Genomic DNA, 17,735 nt, shown 5'->3' on the forward strand with positions numbered 1-17,735 from the left:
TCTTATTAGCAAGCATTGGCCGAAAATCCCAAGCCTGGGGGTTCCTTATATAGCTGAGGGCTGCTAGGGTTTTTGGAGGAAACCCTATTTTCCTGCTTAGGACTTAAGCAACCCATGGACCCTTTCCAATAGGCCTTGCACGAAATCTATAGGGCCTCCCTATAGGATTTCGTCCATTCCTAATTAAGGAGTCCATCAACCTAGTCTCATAACTATCAATGATTTGCAAAACAACCCCTGTTCTTTTAATCAGTTCTTTTATTCCCGAAATTAATTCCAAATTAACTTCTGATTAAATAACATGATTTCTAATTAATATATTATTTTCATAATACATTAATAAATCAATTTATTAACCTAAATAATAAATTTAACCTTTCTCTCCAAAAATCATCCTATCAAGTTGTTAAGGTGAAGGCAACCCAAAAGGACCATGCTACTATCAAATCAAGTACATATCAAATATAGTTATAGTCTTAGACACCTAATCCAACAACAACTACCTCACAGGACCATATTGAAAGGAATGATCCTCTCGTGACCTGTAACAAAAAAACAAATCATATATAAGGGGATCGGTAAAGCCCTGACAAAGGGGGGGGGGAGGATATGCAGACTCACAATTCTTCTCCACAAAGAACTGAGGCATCATCCCACGTGCCCTCCAAGAAATGCTCATCCCAACCACAACCAACATATAATCCTCAAAATCCTCCCCATTAAAAGAAATACTTTTCAACGCGTTCACTAAGGTCTCGCTAGCACCCGAGAGTTGAGGCGTCCGGTCAGAGAAACTGGTTCGATGGAGATAGCCAAAACCGACCAAGTTGTGGTTCACCTATAGCTATTTGTCATGCCAGTTCTTCTTAGGGGCTTTATGGTTTATGATAAATGCATGGATGCCCCGCCGCTAAGAGAACGTATGCACGCCAGACTGGGTAGAGGAGTTGAAGTAGTACTTGAAAGCCCAAAATTGAGGAAGCGCGTCCAAAGCTCGACAGGCCATCTCGAAACCAACTATTTTGTTGACGACATTCATATTCACACTGATATGTAGACCATATTCATATCTCCATTCGTCTCTCCTTCTACGTTCATCGCATCTACCATTTATGGTCATTGTGTTTCTGGTATCCCTCTCACTCTCTCGATATCTCTCTCAATTGTGTGTATTTCTATGATTCCGATTTTTTTTAGGTTTAATTCTGATTTTTTTCTTTCTATGTGGATGTGAATCTCTACGATTTGTCTTTTGACAGTGAGTTTATTTGTTCTATGTTAGTTCCTCTTGTAATTTATTCTTTAATCAGATAAGGAAATCCATTATAAATGCTTCCAAATTCATTATCTTAAGGCTAGAGGGAGTGGTAACACTCCTAACACCTTACCATATCACCTTTTTGAGTGCCACATTTTTTTTTGTCTTGGCACTTAATTCTTAGCATTTCATATCCAGTGGTAACACTCCTAGCATTTCATTTTTTTCTTTTCAAATTTAATTAAATTATATCTTTTAAATACACAAATATTTAATATTACATAATTTCTATTTTTTTTAATACACAAACATTTAATATTACATAAATTCTATTTTTTTAAAATACAAACACTTACTATTTAAATAAAAAAAGGTTACACTAATTTAAAATATAATACTAAATAAAAAGGTTTCTGTTTTTGGACAAAAAGTATCAAGTTGTTTAAACTTTGGCACAAAAAAATACCAAATTACTGAAACTTTAAGGACCATATATGTAAATTCTTTATCTTCTTCCCCAATTCTCTGTTTAAACGCACCAAATTTTAGAACAAAAATCAAAGCTTCGACACCTCCCAACAGCCAAAAACGGAGGGATTTTTTTTATGAATTTGTCAAATGTGAAGTGGGCTCCGCTAGCACCAATCACTGCAAACCAAAGGGGTGTTTGGGAAAAATTTTTAAGGTTAAAAGTCCTTTTTGTAAAAGAACTTTTTGGCTAGTGACTTTTTCCAAAAGAAAATCTTAAAAAAGTGTTTGTATTTGCTTTTAGGGTAAAAGTTAACTTTTTAGGTGTAAAAGTCCCAAAAGTCACAAAAGATAGGATTTGTGAATTTTGAAACACTCTCTTTTCTTTCTATACAAAAAGTCATTTTAAAAGATCTTTTTGAACACCCAAACATCATTTTGATCTTTTTCAACTTTCTGGAAAGGTTAAAAGTCAAAAGTTGTTTTAAAAGCTATCCCACACACCCTCTAAACCCTCTCTCTCTCTCTCCTCTCGCTATACTCCTAGCGACTCATCGGTCGCAAGCCCTTAGTGCATGCTAGGGGGTGATGTGCAACGTGCTTAGCAAGCACTTGGCGAGCGTTCGTAGCGGCTGACTCCCTCTAGCCTAAATAGTTCCTTAAGCTATCAGACTTGTTATGTATCAATTTAAGAGCGTGATCTATGTTTAGGTCACATACAAAAGCTCAAACTATTATGATTTGGGTAACCAAAATTTCCCTATTTTGGTATAAATGAAAATCATATTCTCTTGCTAAATATCATTTTCATTGGATACATTACCTGTGTATGTAGTTCTACACTTTGTAAACTAAAATGTTGCTTGTGACAACCCGAAATTTCTAGTTTACATTCTTCATTTTTATCAAAGTTAGCTTCGTTTTTCTATTTTATAATGAAGTTTTGGGTCTAAAAGAGTGCTTAAAGCTTAGTATAATTGAGTTACGTGTCGGAGGATGGGTTAGTTTGGTTGTAGCATCGAAAATTGGGCCAAACACACCAAACCAAGTGCGTGCGGCCGCACACTAGAGTATGCGGCTAGCCAGCCGCACACAGGCCAACCACACACCCCTCCAGCCGCACACACCCTCCTATATATACTATCCTTGGTCATCTTGATCATTTCTTACACTTCTACAAAGCTAGGACCCGAAAATCCTCTCAAGTATCATCCGGAAAGGTATCATCCTTCACCAAGAACACCAAGAACACCAAGAACACCATATGTTCTGGCAGCACACGCCTTTTGGCCGCACACACATGCTGGCAGCACACCTGGCCGCACACACACATATAGTGTGTATTTTGGCCATACACTCTCTTGTATAGCCTTATAACCCTTCGTACAATCATATATGGTTGTAACACTTCAATATAAGTGTTTACCAGTCCCTAAAGTGGTCCCAATTCATTAATTAGTTGTTTAAAACACTAATTATATTCATATATGTATCAATATATGCTAAATAGGATTTGCATGTGTACTCAAGTCAACACTTGGCACTTAGGAACTGATCCAACATTTTCTTCAGAACCACTAACAACAGGTGAGTTCATACCCCTAAATTAACCTTTGAAATGTTTTTAAATGCTCTTATGGGGAGGGGGGGATACAAGTTGAACAATTATAGTTATTATATCAATCACATGTGATTAATAACTACCAAGCAAATGGCTTATCTTACTTTCCAAACTATTTATCAAACTGTTTTACCTCAAACTGTCTTACAAACTCCTTTAATTGTCAAATACTTTTACTTAAACTCTTTTGAACTTATATTCTGTGTATCTGTATAGATATAGTTATATAAGTAGGATTGAAAGGGCTTAGAACTGCTAGTCTACCCTGTCTCCTGTTCTTGTTTGATTGTGGTCTTAGGGTATCAAGATTAGTTGTCCGAAGGTCGTTTGAATCCTAGTTATATATTATGTATATGTATATAGATATAAAATGTTATTTCTTTCATTCAATTCCATGCCCTTGGGTAGCAAGGGTATACAGTCATGTTCATACTTTACTAGTAAGCTACCATAAGGGTAGTTTAGGAAGATACTATTACTAGAACAATGATACAAAGAGTCAGTTCATCCATGAGTCAATACATACTATAATGAGATTCAAACATGAAGCAGAGTTAGGAGAAACAAACAATAGACACTATGACGAGAAACAAACATACAGGCTAGACAGAGAAAGAACGCACAATACAGCTAGCACATATAAACATTACATATACATTAACACAGTTATGTGAACCATTAAACAGCAATACACTACCTGCCATGACTGTTTTTGTATCAGAATCCCCTTAATTGGGGAGAGTATGAGTTTGTGTATAGATATATACTGGATTGACTATCCTACACCTTGCTGCTCGCTACAGTGGGACTTGCAAGTCTACGAGTGCCAAACGTCATTTTTAAGGCATCTTACATTGTCGTTTTACTATTGAGTCGGTAGCAAGATACATGCCGATTACATGTTACCTTAAAAATTACAATTGCTTAAGGTACTTAGTACAACAGTAGTTACTTAATACAACACTATAGTACTATAATATTTCCCCATTGCATTCACTTCGTGAACATGCACACGATGCACGGTAATGTAAAAACTATATTTTTGGTTAATGATAGTCGGAGTTGGGAAAATGCACACTCTTACATGAGACACACACACAGATACTAGATGCCTTGGTAGAAGGCTACTTTTAGTAGAAAACATAGGGTTTTCTAGGACAGATCAAACAAATACAAACAATACAAAACTTAACAGAACTTATACATTACAAAACTGATGGGTTTTAGCCATAAGAACTTTCCTATGTGCGCATGCAAAACCCTAATGCTTGGATCTAGGCTTTCTAATAAACATGCTTTGAATCCAAGACTTCTAATTACTAATTAGGTTAAATAACAACATTAAAACAGATCTAGAATCATACCTTTGAGTTCCTTGTTGATCTTGAGGTCTTGGAGCTTCTAGAGTCACAAATGTCACTCCTCTAATGGCTTACAAACACCAAAGCAAGAAGGATGATTTGGGAGAGAGAAGAGGGGAGGAATTTCGACCAGAGTTCTCTTACTTAATCAGAAGTGTCGAATTCCCTATGCCATGGGGTCTATTTATACTTGTAGACTCCTTAAGGGTTACAACCTAAACCCTAATTGGATAATCTTCTCTTAAGGCTATCCAAATCCATTCCTAGATAAGCATATGGACGATTTTAGCTTTCCTAAACCTCTTAGAATTCGTCCATAGTATATCCAAATGGATTTACAGTCTAAAGCTTAACTATCAAACAATTGACAGTTTATACCCCTTTATTTAATTAATCTCTTTAAGTCACCAAATTAATTCTAATTAATTCTATGACTTATATTAATCAAATAACAATATATATTATTCATTATATTATTCTCATAATATATTTATTCTCTCTTAATAAATCATCCTATCAAGTTGCTATGGTGAAGGCAACCCAAAAGGACCATGCACAACCGGATATAGTTACAGCCTTAGACACTATTCCAACAGTCTCCCACTTGGATAAGTCTAGTAACTATACAAGTAAAATTCGGTTTGCAATCGTAGCTCTCTAAGACGCTGTCAACTCTGATCTAATCAATCTTGTCCTTTAGATAAGGGAACGTACAGTCCTCTGTCAGATATCATGCTGACAATCCTATGGAATGGTTAGTCAAGCATTTAGGTTTCTCGATCTCTGATTTATTTGACATAGAACTTAATCGAACACATCAATTTAGTTCTGACCGGGCCCGGCACATAAGTCAAATCAAATCATCGAGCGGCCGAGATATCGCTTTTACCTTCTTAGATAAAAGTTACAGATAAACTTCGACTTATATGCATTTACTTATTCATTTACCAACTATACACAACAATACGTTTTATAACACCAAGTTACTGATGCGTTTTCGTATTATCAATGTACAATCAATTAACAAATAATAAACCATATATCTAGGTTTTAAGACTATATGATATTATCGTCTTGCGATCACCTTTTATATCTTATTCCATAAGGTGATTCCAGCAAGCGCGAGTTTATTCCAATGCTCAAAACTAGTTCATAAGCACTCATGAACGTTGCAGCAATCCTTTGCTATGTCTAACACCATTTAGACATTCTACACACCAATTCATGACAATCTTTTTTTTCATATCTACTTCCAATATATGAATGATTGTGGACCATTTGAACAATTCTATTATTCCTAATAATTTCAATTATTCTGGAAGTCAAAACATGCAAAGTGAAACAATAGCTAAACAATTAACATAAGATAGTAACATTACTCATAAATAAAACTCCTTTATTTAATCATCAAATGTCAATTACATTTATCTATTACACGTTTCTAATACTATCTAATCTATGCTAATATCATCCTTCAGCCCAATACTCCTAGCATGCTGCAAGTGCTTAACCCTACTCAGTCCCTTCGTAAGCGGATCTGCTGGGTTATCTTCTGATGATATCCTCTTAACTACGAGTTGTCCTTCTTCTACACGATGTCTAATAAAGTGATACTTTCTGTCGATATGTCTTGATCTACCATGATCCCTCGGTTCCTTGGTTAAGGCAACCGCACCTTCGTTATCACAGAAAATCTCCATTGGCTCCTTTATGGCAGGTACGACTCCAAGATCACCGATGAAGTTCTTTAGCCATATTGCCTCCTTCGACGCTTCGCTCGCTGCAATGTACTCTGATTCGCACGTTGAATCAGCTACGGTTTCTTGCTTGGAACTTTTCCATGTCACTGCTCCTCCATTTAGGGTAAAGACCCAGCCCGACTGTGAACGGTAGTTGTCCCTGTCGGTTTGAAAACTGGCGTCACTATACCCTCGCACCTTCAAGCCATCACTTCCTCCGAGGACTAAGAACCATTCCTTCGTCCTCCGAAGGTACTTAAGGATATTCTTCACCGCAATCCAATGTGCTTTGCCAGGATTCCCTTGATATCTGCTAACCATGCTCAAAGCGAAGGCTACATCAGGTCGAGTACAAGTCATAGCGTACATGATTGAGCCAACTGCGGAAGCGTATGGTACTCGGCTCATTTCTGCTATCTCAGCTTCGGTACTCGGACTTTGAGTCTTACTCAACTTGGCATTACTTTGTATCGGTAGTTCTCCCTTCTTTGAGTTTTCCATACTAAAACGTTTTAGTACCTTCTCTAAGTAAGTATTCTGACTAAGTCCAATTAGTCTCTTACTTCTTTCTCTTATTATCCTTATTCCCAAAATGTAAGAAGCCTCTCCGAGGTCCTTCATAGCGAAACACTTCCCGAGCCAGGATTTTACCTCCTGCAGAGTCGGAATGTCGTTTCCTATGAGTAATATGTCATCGACATATAGAACGAGGAAGCTTACTATACTCCCACTGGCTTTGACATATACACAAGATTCGTCTTCGCTTCGTACAAATCCAAACTCTTTGACTTTCTCATCGAAACAAAGATTCCATCTGCGAGATGCTTGCTTAAGTCCATAAATGGACTTCTCAAGCTTACACACTCTATCCGGATGCTTCGGATCCACAAACCCCTCTGGCTGAGCCATGTAAACATCCTCAGCCAACTTTCCGTTAAGGAAAGCGGTCTTGACATCCATTTGCCAAATCTCATAATCATGAAATGCGGCAATTGCTAACATCACTCTAATAGATTTAATCTTCGCAACTGGTGAGAAGGTCTCATCATAGTCAACTCCGGGAGTTTGAGTAAAGCCCTTCGCGACCAATCGCGCTTTATATGTGTGTACGTTCCCATCCACGTCGGTCTTCTTCTTGAAGATCCATTTGCACCCAACGGTCTTACGTCCGGGCACGTAATCAACCAAATTCCAAACTTGGTTATCATACATGGATTGGATCTCGCTATCCATTGCCTCTTTCCACTTTAAAGACTCCGGGCCTGCCATGGCTTCCTTGTAGCTATTAGGTTCATCAAGATTTACTAGTGTACCATCACTAATATACGTGTCCCCTTCGGTAGTAATATGAAGGCCATAAAACTGGGGATGAACTCTAACTCTATCGGAACGTCTAAGAGGTAAGGATTCGTCAATTGGTTCAACCGGAGTTTCCTCCTCGGGTTGAGTGCCAGCGGTAGAGGTTCCTTCATCCATCGACTCTTGAATCTCTTCAAGTTCGATTTGCCTCCCACTGTCTCCTTGGCTTATGAGTTCTCGCTCTCGGAAAACTCCTCTTCTTGCAACGAAGACAACATTGTCCTTCGGTCTATAGAAGAGATATCCAAAGGATGTCTGCGGGTAGCCGATGAAAATACATCGCTCACTTCGAGGTTTAAGCTTGTCGTGAGTATCTCGTCTTACGAAAGCCTCGCAACCCCAAACCTTGATATGTGCCAACGAGGGAGCTTTCCCTGTCCACATCTCGTGAGGTGTTTTGGCAACCTTCTTGGTAGGGACTCGGTTAAGGATATGGGCGGCAGTCTCTAAGGCATACCCCCAAAAAGAGATTGGTAGTGAAGCACGACTCATCATAGAGCGAACCATATCCAATAGGGTTCGATTACGCCTTTCTGCCACACCATTCAACTGCGGTGTCCTAGGAGGCGTCAATTGCGAAACTATTCCACACTCCTTGAGATAATCGTGGAATTCAAGACTTAGGTACTCTCCTCCTCGATCGGATCGAAGCATCTTGATTTTCCTGCCCAATTGATTCTCCACTTCATTCTTGAATTCTTTGAACTTTTCAAAGGTGTCTGACTTTTGCTTGATTAAGTAGATATACCCATATCTACTATAGTCATCGGTAAAAGTCACATAGAAGCGGTTCCCATCCTTTGTGGTTGATCTAAACGGTCCACATACATCAGTATGTATTAAGTCCAATAGACCATCGCCCCTTTCACAAGTACTCGTGAAGGGCGACTTTGTCATCTTTCCAAGCAAACAAGACTCGCATGTGTCATCTTCCCTAAGGTCGAATGACTCCAACACTCCATCCTTTTGGAGTTGGGCTATGCGTTTCTTGTTGACATGTCCAAGACGACAATGCCACAAGGATGCTTTATCCATACTAGTGGAAGAATCAATATTCAAAACATCATTTCCAAAGTCATCAACAATCATAACAGTTTCATATATTCCATTATATGGTATAGCTTCAAAGTAAGAGACACCATTTAGATAAGCCAAAATAGAACCATTCTCATTATTAAAAGAAAATCTAAATCCTTGTCTAAATAAACCATGAAATGAAATGATGTTTCTTGCCATTTCTGGCGAATAGCAACAATTGTTCAAATCTAAAACTAAACTATTCCTAAGCACTAAGGAATACACTCCAATCTTGGTTACAGGCGACGATCTTCTGTTCCCCATGATTAGATTGATCCTTCCTTGCTCCACATCCCTACTTCTTCTTAGTCCCTGCACATTAGAACAAATGTGATAACCACAACCGGTATCAAGAACCCAAGAAATAGCATGATTAGAATCGTTAGATTTGATTGTATATATACCTGCGAAAGATGGCTTGATCTTTCCTTCTTTGATTGCTTGCAGGTAATCCGGGCAGCTTCTCTTCCAATGTCCTATCTTGTGGCAGTGGTGGCACTCTGCCTCCTTCGGGTTAGAGCAGGGCTTGGCGGGATCAACTTTGGTCCCACTAGAAGAGGCACCATCTCGGGCTTTCACCTTGCGATAGTTCTTCGATGAAGCTTTCCTCTTCTTTCCCTTCCCTTGTCCAATAGCCAAGACAGGAGCAACGGGCGGATTGGGAGTAGGTGCAACAGACTTGTCTTTGAAGTTGCTCTCAGCAACCCTCAAGAGACCTTGGAGCTTGCTTAGGGTGACCTCTTCTTTGTTCATGTGGTAGGTCATCCTAAATTGATTGTACATCGGAGGCAAAGAGTGAAGCACCATGTCGATCGCCAAATCCTCACCGAAGTCAACATTTAACTTGCGAAGGCGGTCGACATACCTTTGCATCTTTTGCAAGTGCACGGTAAGAGATTCTCCATGACCCATCTTTGCGGAAATCATGTTAGTGAAAATTTCGTACCTCTCTTGTCTCGCGTTTTGGTGATACCTCTCCAATAAGTCTTGGTGCATCTCGTACGGGTACATGTCCTCGTAGGATTTTTGGAATTCGGAGTTCATGGTGGCGATCATGATGCAATGTACCTTCGTTGCATCTCGCTCATGAGTTTCAAATGCGGTGATTTCGGCTGGAGTAGCGATTTCGGTGTTGATTTTCTCGAGCTTCTCATCAAGGACATACTCTTTGTCCTCATAGCGAGCAATGGTGCGAATGTATCTTATCCATTCGCTAAAGTTCGTTCCATCGAAGGTGACCTTTTGGCAAAGGCTCATCAACGTGAAAGAACTAGCAGCAGCGTTGTTTGCGTTTGACATCTACAATTAGAAAAGGACAAAGATAGATTAGAATAAGAATCCCTAATTATCACCCAATAAGAAAATTAGGGCTAGGATCCAACAATAACATTTACATACTAGAAAAGGGATGCCGTAATCTAACATGCAAATAAATTGAAGGTAAGTGAATGACGATTCACTAATTCTCCATCACGAAACTTAAACTATTAGTCCTAAGTGTTTTTGAGAATTCCTAGGTTCGGATGAGATTCATTGAAACTATTCAATGGCATGTTTAAATCTCGATATGCCCCTCTTGTTTGTGACTGGGATGCCGAGGATCACAAAGCGGGTGTGAATTACCATGCAAATTCAAATGGCGCCTTAATTGTAACAATCACCTATTCGATGTGCCGGTAAACCACACACGCTCCATTGAACTATGATAAACAACGAATCACCCTTTGCCACCTTCGCTTAGAACCAATTAGTGTGCCGGTAAACCACACACGCTCCACCAACATCTTAGCAGGGTGCAAAGTGTAATTTCATGGGATTGCATCAATTCACTTTTCCTAAAGTAACTAGGATTGGGAAATTTTTAAAATATGTGTAGTTACTTTGTATTTCTTATTATACTTTTAATGAGAGGATGAGGTTGCCCTATCCTACCCGTTCGGCTAACGACCCTCCACCAATCAAGCAAGCGGTGGGTGTGAGTGTACACCCATTAAGCGCCATTTTATAGGCCGCAACCTTATACCCACCTTATAGATCGGCTTCGTGAATGAGGCCTACTAACGGTAAGACTAGCATTTAGTTATACATATATATATTATTCTAGTAATATCATATTAGTATAGGGTTGTATTTTAAAACTTTTAAAATCTAGGGCTTGAAATTTAAGTTGTCTAAATTAAAGCTTTTAATCACAAAAGTAAATTTCAAAACATGAGGGTAGGTTTTAAACATTTAAAACATGGAGGATCAAATAACAAATAATTCCAATTAACAATTAATATCCTAATTATCTATATTTGATTTATTCAAGATTTCTTTTTAAGATAATTACCAAAATAATCAAAATAATCAATTAATTATCATATAAGGAAATTAAATATTTAATTAGTTGATAATTACCTTTAACTAGATCAAGATAATAGTTATATTTATCAGAAAAACGAATTAATATTGATCTAATTAGTTTATGGTAAGTTAAGATAAGATAAACACAAAGAAATCCCGAATCTGGCCATTCCTGACGCCTGGACTCGCCGAGTGCACAAAGGGACTCGCCGAGTCAGGCCTACTCGCCGAGTCCACTTTGAGACTCGCCGAGTCCATGACTCAGAAACCTAAAAATCGAATTTTGCAGGTTTGTTTCAGTTAATCAAGCAACAATTTACAGAAAACCAAGCTAGGCTCTGATACCACTGATGGGTTTTAGCCATAAGAACTTTCCTATGTGCGCATGCAAAACCCTAATGCTTGGATCTAGGCTTTCTAATAAACATGCTTTGAATCCAAGACTTCTAATTACTAATTAGGTTAAATAACAACATTAAAACAGATCTAGAATCATACCTTTGAGTTCCTTGTTGATCTTGAGGTCTTGGAGCTTCTAGAGTCACAAATGTCACTCCTCTAATGGCTTACAAACACCAAAGCAAGAAGGATGATTTGGGAGAGAGAAGAGGGGAGGAATTTCGACCAGAGTTCTCTTACTTAATCAGAAGTGTCGAATTCCCTATGCCATGGGGTCTATTTATACTTGTAGACTCCTTAAGGGTTACAACCTAAACCCTAATTGGATAATCTTCTCTTAAGGCTATCCAAATCCATTCCTAGATAAGCATATGGACGATTTTAGCTTTCCTAAACCTCTTAGAATTCGTCCATAGTATATCCAAATGGATTTACAGTCTAAAGCTTAACTATCAAACAATTGACAGTTTATACCCCTTTATTTAATTAATCTCTTTAAGTCACCAAATTAATTCTAATTAATTCTATGACTTATATTAATCAAATAACAATATATATTATTCATTATATTATTCTCATAATATATTTATTCTCTCTTAATAAATCATCCTATCAAGTTGCTATGGTGAAGGCAACCCAAAAGGACCATGCACAACCGGATATAGTTACAGCCTTAGACACTATTCCAACAAAAACATCTTACAAGTGATTTCATACAAAATCAGACACTAATATACTTATCACCTCACCATCTTTAAAGCTGATACTCGCTTTCAAAATAACTTGTATTCTCAGGTCACCAGTAGACAGGTACAGGTGCCGGATTTTGAGAAGAAGGAGCTTGTTCAAGACTCCTCTTTTATTTTGATGTATATAATTTTTGGTGTCTATATAACTTGACAAAACACACTTGTATGAAATTATACCATTAATGCAATGGATGATGTTGTTGCTTGTTTACTACTTTACATTGTTGTGATACTGTACATGACGTCCTCCACCCGAGAACGTTTCCGCCGTTCACCGGTTTTGGGGGTGTGACAGATTGGTATCAAAGCATTGTTTATAGTGAATCGAGTGTATCAACCCATAAAAGATATACGAACTATAAACACAAGTGGGATTAAAATACTCTGATAAAGAGTTTATACTTTTAAATAATAAAATATTTAATTAAGTATACGTGCCTGCATTCATACTAAAATCAGTGTCACTAGGACAACACAAAAGTATTACGATTGTTGGACAACACAAGTAGACTTAGAGACATATGGTCAACCCTGGGAAGATGTAGCCTGATCAACTACATTATCCGAGGAGTGATTAGCATGTGCCTAAGTATGGTTGTGAAGTTGCAACAAGTCTAAAAACTTACCAACACTACTACAACGAGAACAATAGAACAGAACACTAAACTTAAAATACTATAGGAGTATTTTGTGTTACAATAATCACTTATCTGAGAATTAAAGATCTTTATTTGTATGTCAATAGTTTCTTAGTGGATACATTACGGGTATATTTGCCTAGGATGTCATAGCCTTAGAATCTATAAATCTTTGCTTTACTTCCTGTTCTTGTTTGATTGTGGGCTTAAAGTTAGGATTCACTTATTCGAAGGGCTATCCTGTCATGAGTACATATAGTTGGTATGCACTAAACAAGTATTGGAGTAACTGATAAAGATCATCTAATAATTATCGAGTTAGTTTGTCTATTACTTATTTCCTTATCCCTATTCTCGCGTAGATTAAATGGCTGGATTCCATATCCCCGGAGACCCGTACTTCCCCAACCACGACAATGCAGGATGGCTAGAAGAGGAACCAGAAGATGATCACCCGATTCCTCTGGATGATCATGAAGCTGAAGGCTTTTCTGATGGTTCTGACTCGGAGCCAGAAGTCAACAACCTGCCCCCAGCTAATCAAAACCCGAATCCTCGTCCAGCATTTCAAGGACCCACACCTCTGTGGGCCACAAACTTGAATAGATGGAGTCAGGAACAAGGACAACCTATTCCCTACAATGGAGATAGAAGCTTCTACAACCTCACTGAGGGAGGTTTAGCAGACAGAGTCCTACCCATTATGGTTCGTAGGATTGCTCGTAACACCGAGCAAGGTCGAGCAGCTATTGACCGAGTAATGGAGGTTGATGCCAACTCAGGTGTTAACACTGTCCGCATTCGCCAATTGGAGTCCGCTCATGAAAGGGCTCAGGTCAAGAATGCAATGCTCCAAAGAGAACTCGCTGAAACCCGAGCTGAAGTCAGAGAACTTCGAGCTCAGCAAGCCAGAGCCGATAGGCGCATAAGGGACATAGAACGTCTTCTGTCGGAGTCGAGAACTCACTATGGTAGTTCACGTCGCTGATAGAATCTCATGAACTTTTCTTTTGGATATAACCTAGTTATGTAAAAACTTTAGGCTAATTTCCTATCCTTGTAAATTTTAGACCCGATAAGTCTTGATTAGGTCGTAGTCTGTCAAAATTTTCCCATTATGGTTGATGTAAGGCCTCTTTATGTTGGCCGTTTTCCCCAAACTTGTTACATCTACAATTCCAGTAATATTGACAGATACCTAATCTTATGGGAATTATTATCCAAATGTGATCATCTATTTGTTCCAGATCTACATTCAATCGTATTGTTGGGCTATGTAGAGTTAGTCCATGAGTCATGTTCATAAATTCTTCCATTAAATTCTTATAAATGTTTGCATCTTCATAAACTTATAGATCAAATATGCCGCCTCGCAAAAATCCAAGGAGAAACCCTAATAACGAAACACCACCTCCTCAACCACCTACTCCTCAGTTCGACACGACAGCTCTAAACGTTGCCGTAGCTGCAGCTATGGCTACATCCAAGGCTCAATATCATTCGTTTGGTTCCACTAGAGGAGGAAGACTTGTTCAGTCGGTTCAAGTTAAAGCTCATGCGCGCTCGAGAGAGTGATCCTATAAGGACTTCACGAACTGCAAGCCGTTGTCCTTCAATGGGACTGGCGGAGTCAATGCCCTCTCGCAATGGTTCGAGAAAACCGAATCAGTTTTCGAAATCTGCTCTTGTCCCGAGGATAGCAAGGTGAAGTATGCTGCTTGCACCTTCGAAACTAAAGCCCTAACATGGTGGAATAGCCATGTTAAGTCACTATCTCTAATAGTGGCTAATGATATGGGCTGGGTATCTTTAAAAGACCTCATGATTGAGGAGTACTGCCCGAGGGGCGAGATCCAAAAGCTGGAGGAAGAGTTATGGGGCCTAACCATGAAGGGCTCCAACGTAGTCACCTACACCGCCAGGTTCTGTGAACTGGTGGCCCTCTGTCCCAACATGATTCCTTCAGAGAGAAAGAAGATTGAGAGATACATATGGGGACTGGTGCCCCCATACCAGGGAAATGTTTTGGCATCACACCTCACTACATTTGATAGTGCCAAGCGATTGGCACAACGGCTCATAGACCATGGGGTTCGTACCCCGGCCGCAACAACTACCCTGGCCATCTCAGAACCTGCAAGAGCCGCTGATTCCAAGCGGAAGTTCTGGGATGACAAGAAGAAAACTAAGGCTACCAAAAAGCGACAGGTCGTGGCAGTGCATGCTGCGATAGCACCTGCCGCTGCTGCTCCGGTAAAGTAGTATTCTGGAAGTTTGCCCAAGTGCAAAAAATACAACTTCCATCACATCGGCGCCTGCCGGGAAATGCAGTGTATGAACTGCAACAGGAAGGGGCACACTGCCCGTTTCTGCAAAGCTCCGGCGAGGCCAATCACCCAAGTTCCCGGCGCTGGAGTGGGCCAAACTTGCTACGGATGTGGCGAGGTAGGCCACTTCAAAAGAAACTGCCCGAAGGCAGGGTTTGCCGGAGGAGCGACAAGAGTTCTGGCCATAGGTCATGAGGAAGGGGTTGCCGACCCGACAGTGGTCACTGGTACGTTCCTCCTCGATAACTCTTATGCATGCATTCTATTTGACAGTGGAGCGGAGAGGAGTTTCGTGAACCAAAAATTTGCTCATTTACGCAGGCAAAAATCACGAGCACTTATTGAGCCGTTCATTGTAGAAATGGCTAATGGAAAGACAGAGAGCACTAGCAGCATATTCATAGGGTGTACCTTAACTCTAGATAGCTATTCATTTTCGATCGATCTCATGCCGGTCTCAATTAAAAGTTTCGACGTCATTATCGGCATGGATTGGTTGAGTAGTCATCGTGCCGATATCATGTGTTAGGAAAAGGTTGTTCGCCTTAATCTGCTGTCTGGCGAAACCTTAGTAGTTTATGGTGACAAACCCGGCACGAACCTTCGTATCATCTTGAGCATCCAAGCTAAGAAATTCTTGCGAAAGGAATGTCGTGCATTCCTCGCTCATGTGGTCGATGTGAGCCAAGAAACGAAGGACATTCAGAAAATCCCAGTAGTACGCGACTTTCCCGACATCTTTCCAAAAGAACTCCCAGGATTACCTCCGCAACGTCAAGTCGAGTTTCGAATCGACTTAGTTCCAGGGGCTACGCCCGTAGCCAAATCGCCCTATCGTCTAGCACCTACAGAGATGAAAGAACTGTCCGGTTAACTTAACGAACTGCTCAGCAAGGGCTTTATAAGACCAAGATTCTTACCCTGGGGAGCTCCAGTCTTGTTCGTCAAGAAGAAAGACGGATCGTTTCGCATGTGCATCAACTACAGGGAACTCAACAAGATGACCGTCAAGAATCGTTACCCTTTACCCAGGATTGACGATTTGTTTGACCAACTTCAAGGGGAAAACTTCTTTTCAAAAATCGACTTGAGATCTGGATATCACCAACTACGAGTGCTAGGGGAGGATGTTCCTAAGACAGCCTTCCGGACTCGTTATGGGCACTACGAATTCGTAGTAATGTCGTTCGGATTGACAAACGCGCCCGTGGTATTCATGGACTTAATGAATAGGGTGTGTCGTCCTTACTAAGATCAGTTCGTCATCATCTTCATCGATGACATACTTATCTACTCTCGTAGTAAGGAGGAGCATAGTCAACATCTGCGACAAGTCCTCAAAACATTACGTTCGGAGAAGCTTTACGCGAAGTTCTCGAAATGCGAATTTTAGATTCGACGAGTCGAATTCTTAGGACACGTGGTTAGCGAAGAGGGAATACACGTGGACCCTTCCAAAATCAAGGTCATTGAGAACTGGTCAGCACCAAAGACGCCTAAAGAAATTCGTCAATTTCTAGGCCTCGCTGGCTACTATCGCAGGTTTATTCAGAACTTCTCTCGCATAGCGAAGCCTCTTACCACACTTACCCAGAAGGGCGTATCCTTTGACTGGGAAGAAAAGCAGGAAAGAGCGTTCCAAACGCTCAAACGAGCCTTGTGTACCGCACCAATACTATCCCTCCCCGAAGGAATAGAAGACTTCGTTGTCTACTGCGATCCATCAAATCAAGGACTCGGATGTGTTCTAATGCAATGAGGTAAGGTCATCGCTAATGCCTCGAGACAACTGAAGACACATGAGGTCAACTATATGACCCATGATCTTGAACTAGGAACAGTTGTGTTTGCTTTGAAGATCTGGAGACACTACCTGTACGGTAAAAAGAGCACAATCTTTACAGACCACAAGAGCCTACAACACATATTCGACCAGAAGGAGCTCAACATGAGACAACGACGGTGGGTCGAGCTACTCAGTGACTACGAATGCAAAACTCGTTATCATACCGGTAAGGCCAATGTAGTAGCTGACGCCCTAAGTCAGAAAGAATATTCTGGTCGTAGGATCAAATCATTGACTATGACTATCCATTCACACTTATCCACACAAATACAGGCGGCTCAGCTCGACGCTTTGAAGCCTGAAAACGTGGCAGGTGAATCCTTGAGAGGAATGGATAAGAACTTAGAGGTTAAGGGTAGCGGAGCTTATTATTTCATGGACCAGATCTGGACCCCGAGACTAGGTGGCTTCAGAGACTTGGTCATGAACGAGGCGCACAACACTCGTTATTCCGTGCACCCGGGATCAGATAAGATGTATCTGGACCTCAAAAAGTTATACTGGTGGCCTAACATGAGAGCAGAGATTGCTACCTTTATGAGTAAAT

Source organism: Lactuca serriola, chromosome 2, assembly GCF_051521515.1.
Source record: "Lactuca serriola cultivar US96UC23 chromosome 2, Lser_US96UC23_V15, whole genome shotgun sequence".
Classification (NCBI taxonomy): domain Eukaryota; kingdom Viridiplantae; phylum Streptophyta; class Magnoliopsida; order Asterales; family Asteraceae; genus Lactuca; species Lactuca serriola.